We start from the raw sequence: 6603 nt of genomic DNA, 5'->3' as shown, positions 1-6603 counted from the left end.
ACAGTGGGCGGGTGGTTCATCCTCACAGTCCCTGCTAGTTCTTTCCACAGCTTGGGTGGTAAGACAAGAGGCTTTATCAGTGAAAACTGAGGCAAAAAAGTCATTGAGTAACTCAGCCTTCTCTATGTCGCGGGTAACCAGAGCACCAGTATCCTTCCGGAGGGGGCCTACATTCCCCTTGGACTTCCTTTGTCCCCTACATACCTATCAAAGCTTTTCTTATTGCTTTTTATATCCCTTGCCAAATTCAATTCCTTCAGGGCTTTAGCCTTCCTCACCTGATCCCTGGTCACTCGTACAGCTTCTCTGTATTCCTCCCAGGCTATCTGTCTCCGCTTCCACCCTCTATAGGCTATCCTCTTCATTTTCAGTTGGTCCAGGAGCTCCTTGCTCATCCACGCGGGCTTCCTGGTCTTTTTGCCTGACTTTTTCCAAATTATTTCCAACAATTCTTTTGTGTTTCCAATTTGGTGTGCTTTACAGTGCATGATTGCTACTTGTTCTGGTTTCTGAACTGCTTGCAGCAATTGTAAAATTTCATTTTGATGCTTAATGTTTGATCCTTGAGAGGACAATAATCCTCTTTCTTTCCACAGAACTCCATGGACATGCACTACTCCAAGGCATACTTGGAGTCGGTCCAAATATTCACTTTCTTCCTTTCACTTAATTCTAGGGCTCGAATCAAAGCAATAAGTTCTGCTTTTTGGGCAGATGTGGTGCTCGCCAATGCTCTGGCTTCTATAACTGTGGTGTCTGTTGTCACCGCATATCCAGCGTATCGGACTCCTTGCTCCATAAAGCTGCTGCCATCTGTATACAATTCCCAGTCTGGTCACTCCAGTGGTACATCCTTCAAATCTTCACGACTGGAATAAACATACTCGATAGTAGCCAAACAATCATGTTCCAGTTGTCCTTCTTCCTGTGTGGAGCTTAAAACACTGCAGGATTTACCAGGTTAGTTGTTCTTAGAATCACATCATCCTGTTCGGTTAGTACCACTTGGTATTTTATCATCCGGCTTGGGGATAACCAATGACCCCCCTTTTGTTCTAAAACAGTTATCACCATGTGTGGGACATAGACCGTTATTGTCCTTCCCAAAGTCAATTTGCGAGCTTCCTGTATCAGCAGCACTGTTGCTGCCACCGCTCGCAGGCAACTTGGCCATCCTTTACTCACTGTGTCCAGTTGTTTGGAGAAGTATCCGACAGGTCGCTTCCAGCTGCCCATCTTCTGGGTCAACACTCCCAATGCTAGGTGTTGCCTTTCATGGACAAACAACTGAAAGTCCTTAGTCAAGTCTGGAAGTCCTAAAGCAGGTGCTGACATCAAAGCACGTTTTAATTCGATAAAAGCTTTTTGTTGATCTAGTCCCCACACAAAGGAGAAATCTTTTGGGCTTCATACAAAGGTTTAGCAATCAGCCCGTAATTCATGATCCAAAGGCGACACCACCCGGCCATTCCCAAGAATGCTCTGAGTTCATGAATATTTTCTGGTTCAGGTATATTGCAAATAGCTTCTTTTTGACTTTTTCCCAACTGTCGCTGCCCTTTAGAAATGTCAAAGCCCAGATATATCACAGTCTGGCAAGCTATTTGGGCCTTTTTCCTGGATACCTTGTACCCATTTAGTCCCAGAAAGTTCAAAAGATCTATTGTTACCTGGATACAAGTTGACTTCTCCTCTGTAGCAACCAGTATATCATCCACATATTGTAGCAGTAGATGTCCAGGTCTTGGTTTCTCTTGTTTCCATATCTCGAGTTCTCTCGCCAACTGATTCCCGAAGATCGTTGGACTGTTTTTAAATCCTTGGGGCAGCCTTGTCCATGTTAATTGCATCTTTCGTCCAGTCTGTGGATTTTCCCACTCAAAAGCAACAGTTTTCTACTTTCCTTTTCCAAGGGTATACAAAAGAAAGCATCTTTTAAATCAAGCACTGTAAACCACTGATAGGTCTCTTTTAACGAGGTTAGTAACGTATACGGGTTTGCTACTACTGGGTAAATATCTTTGACTATTTGATTCACTGCTCTTAAATCCTGTACCAGCCGGTATTCTCCGGATGGTTTTCTGACTGGCAAGATAGGAGTGTTGTATTCGGATTCGCATTCCTCTAAAATCTTATACTTTAAGAATTTGTCAATTAATTTCTTCAATTCCTGTCTGATTTCTGGTTTAATTGGATATTGTTTCAATTTGACTGGTTTTGCCCCTTCTTTTAATTCTACTTTAACAGGCTCTGCCAGTTTTGATTTGCCAGGGATATCTGTTTCCCATACTGTGGGAATCACAGCCAAATCTACATCCGAAGGAATTTCTTGTCCTTCGGTTGTTTCCTGAATCATCAGAATTTCACCTGTTTTTGATTCTGGTATTTTTAAGAGAATCTCTCCTTCTTCAAAACTGATCTGAGCATTTAATTTAGACAATAAATCTTTTCCCAATAAGGGTACCGGACATTCAGGTACATACAAAAATTCATGGGTAATTATCTTTTCCCAAATTTTAAATCCAGGGGTTTCAGGAATGGTCTGCTTTCCTCTTCCCAGTGGCCCCTATAATATTTGCTGGTTTTGTTCCAATTTTCCTTTACAGGTGTTTAATACTGAAAACATTGCTCCAGTATCCACTAAAAATTTACTTCTTTTTCTCCCAGCTTAATTACAAACCAGAGGCTCAGCTGGGTTCCCCTCCGGTCCCCTTCAATCATCCAGCATCATGATTTTAGCCATTTCTTGCTGAGCATTTCCCTTTCTGGGGCAGTCTCTTTCCAATGTCCCTCTTCCTTGCACAAAGCACGCTGATTCATTCCTAGGGGAGTGTTCAAATTCCTGCCACCACCGTTCACAAATCCTCCTCTTCCACCGAATCTTGAACCTCTTCCTCTGCCTCGTCCTCTATTCACTGTTCCTGTCATGACTGCTAGCAGCCTGTTTTCCCGAGACTTTCTTTCCTCCTGTTCTCTATTGTTATACACCTTCCAGGCTGCTTCCATCATTTTTATTTAAACTCCTAGAGTCTTCTCCCTCTAATTTCTGAAGTTTCTTCCTTATGTCTGGTGCTGATTGTCCCATAAAAATCAAAGCCAATTGTATTTGTGCTGCCTCAGTTTCCACCTTTAAATCAGTATATTTCCTGGCAGCTTCCTTCAGTCTCTCCAGAAACGCTGAGGGAGATTCATTTTTGTCCTGCCTTACTTCATATAATTTAGACCAGTTCAAAGATTTAGGCATAGCATGTTTAATTCCATATAAAATCCATTTCCGATACCGACTCAATCTCTGTCTGTGCTCCACATTATTTGGATCCCACTGCGGATCCCCAGATGGAAAATTCTGTTCCAAAGTTCCAGCCATATTTTCATTCAGAACTGCCGCTTCAGCCTGTGCTCTACCTGCTTTCAACACCATTTGCTTTTCTGTGTCATCCAATAAATCATCTAAAACCACCTGCAAATCACTCCAGTCTGGGTCCTGTGTTCTAATTACAGTATCCACCACTCTTCCTACTCTTTCAGGATCCTCTCTATAAAGTCCAGCTGCCTGTTTCCAAGCCATCAAATCGGTAACTGAAAAAGGCACCTTTCCATACACCGGCCCATCGTTGCCAACTCCCTGCCGCAGGGGAGCTGTTGTGTGTGTTTGCTGTCGAGTTCTCCGAGAAACAGGAGTATGAATTACAACCTCAGAGGGACCCTCCTCGGCACCCTCAGTCCCACTGCTTTCTGCTTCTTGCATCTGTTCCTGATATTCTCGACCCCGATTTCTTTCTCTCCTAGGAGGAGATATATCTAATTCTGGTCCCTCATCAACTTCAGGAATAATCCTCTTTTTCAAACAATCCTTTCCAATATCACATGTTGTACAACACTTTTTCTCCTTTTTATTCCCTGTAGCAACAGCCAATATCAGACCGTTTCCATCAGTCAGTCTACACTCCTTCTGCCAATCTTTTCTTTGCCTTAAATAGAAAAACAAATCTACATAAGGTATTTCATCCCATTTCTCTTCCCTTCTACAAAACAGCATTAACTGAAAAATAGTATTCTAATTCAGAGTACCATTCAGAGGCCATACTTCTTGATCTTCTAACGTGTATAACGGTCACCACTGATTACAATATTCAATCATTTTGTTCTTTCGCAAATCATCTCCTATATCTCCCCAATGTGCTAATAAGCATCCTAACGGAGAAGTTTTCGGGATTTTGTCATTTGTAGCCAAATTACTCGCACTTTTACTTTTAAACAAATGAGTTAACTTAGATGCCATGATATAACTGTTGACAATACAATATACAATCACTCAAATCTGTCGCTTTGTTTTTCTCTGACTGCACCCCTCGTGGGATAACAGAACCACAGATCCAAACCCTGCACTTGCTTCGGAACTATGTCCCGTCTCAGTCACCCACTCACAAGTCTTATAGGAATCACTTCGGTCCTACACCGGCCAAGTCCCTTGCGGGAGATTGGAATCGCGGTTAGAAAACCTCCGCACTCGCTTCGTGCTCAATTGCACATCTCTCTCTCACGGTCACACTCGCACAGTTCTGCAATTATTACCTTGAATACAAGTATGTAACACAATAAACACAAAACTCAGCGCCTCAGTACCCAGTCAAGACAAACAATTCCACGATATAGCACACAAGAAAACTTCTAACTTACGTTAGAGGCACAACTTATAGAACACTATAGCTGGCATATAGGTTCCAAGTCTCCGCTATGTCCAACCCTGCAATAGCTTTCGCTTATGGCTCACGGGCAGACGCCCAGGCTTCCACTCCACGAGGATCCTCTGCCCAACCCTGCGCAGCTTTCGCCGCGACTGACAGGCAGGCTACAGCGAGGGGACTCGAACCCACTCGTTTAAAACAAAAGAAGTGTCTTACCTAAAATCCAGGGGACGTCGCGAAGAACCTTATGGATCGGGGATCGATGGGTGTCCCCGAGAAATCCTCGGTGCCGGCTGGAACCAATCAGGTCCCCGACTCCTCCGGTCTCCTTCACCGAGGTCCCATCTGGGTCGCCAAAACTGTTACCGAAAATCCGGAATAAGAAACTTATCAACACCAATGGGATGTAGATAAGCAGACACTTCTTCATTGCGGCGCCGGGTGCACGGGGGATATCTCCTCCTAGCGTGCGCCCCTTGCGCCAAACTTAAACTTCTTATATAGAGCTTACACATGCATAAACAAATTATTTCCCGAAAATCATTAGCATATTCTTCCCCTATTTCCGATTCTGCGCAATAAAAGTTAGAATCATCTGGAAATGAGTCTGGGGTGTAATATGGGTAGGTGGTCTGTGAGTCGGTGGTCGCGATCTCCCCCTGCCGGAATTACCTTTTGCTTAAGTTCACGGTTTCTGGTAATTACCTCATGGTTTCTTGGCAGGTACCCATAAATCGTTACAGCTGGCCTTCTTGATTCTCATTAATCCAAACCTTGATAGCTACATGCATTCTTCTAGTTCTATGTAAGTATCATAAATCAATTGGTAGGTCAACTTGTACTTGTTATCTAATTTCTACATGATTCTAACTTATCCCTTCGGTCTTGGTACAGGATTATATAAAGACTTTCATAGCAGCATCTGGTTACTGTACGAGCATACTTTTCATTGAAATATTTCTTATAGCTTTATATTATTAAAATCAATTGCAAACTATATTAATTACAAACTATTGATTAAATTCTAATTACTAAAATTCTAAGTATCAGTAACAGGAACAGGAGTAATACATGGAGCTTTGAGAGCCACTCTTCTCTTCCTAGTCTTGTGTGTGAGATCAAAGGCTGGTCACAATGAGAAGGCCATGATAGCAAGATGCTAGTGATGGCATACCTATTGCTGGTTTTTATACCACATGGAAGATTCATAAATGAAACTGTTATGAAAAATGCAAAGCATGTATTTTCCTGGAAAATAGATACTTTTAGAATCATAGAATGTTTTGGGTTGGAAGGGACCTTCAAAGATCATCCAGTTCCAACCCCCATGCCACGGGCAGGGCCATCTTCCACTACACCAGGTTGCTCAAAGCCTCATCCAACCTGGCCTTGAACACCTTCAGGGATGGAGCATCCACAACTCCTCTGGGCAACTTGTTCCAGTGCCTCACCACCCTCATCGTAAAAATTTTTTTCCTTATCTCTAATCTAAATCTCCCCTCTTTCGGTTTAAAGTCATTGCCCCTTGTCCTGTCACTACATGCCCTTGTAAAAAGTCTCTCTCCAGCTTTCCTATAGGCTTCCTTTAGGTACTGGAAGGCTGCTAGAAGATCTCCCTGGAGCCTTCTCTTCTCCAGGCTGAACAACCCCAACTCTCTCAGCCTGTCTTCATAGCAGAGGTGCTCCAGCTCTCGGATCATCTTCGTGGCCCTCCTCTGGACCCACTCCAGCAGCTCCATGTCCTTCTTGTGTTGGGGAACCCAGAGCTGAACACAGTGCTTCAGGTGGGGTCTCACGAGAGCAGAGTAGAGGGGCAGAATCACCTCCCTCGACCTGCTGGCCACACTTCTTGGGATGCAGCCCAGGATACGGTTGGCTTTCTGGGTTGCCAGCGCACATTTCTAGCTCACGTTGA

Source organism: Tauraco erythrolophus, unplaced genomic scaffold (assembly GCF_009769465.1).
Source record: "Tauraco erythrolophus isolate bTauEry1 unplaced genomic scaffold, bTauEry1.pri scaffold_37_arrow_ctg1, whole genome shotgun sequence".
NCBI classification, from domain to species: domain Eukaryota; kingdom Metazoa; phylum Chordata; class Aves; order Musophagiformes; family Musophagidae; genus Tauraco; species Tauraco erythrolophus.
This window is presented reverse-complemented; position numbering follows the sequence as displayed.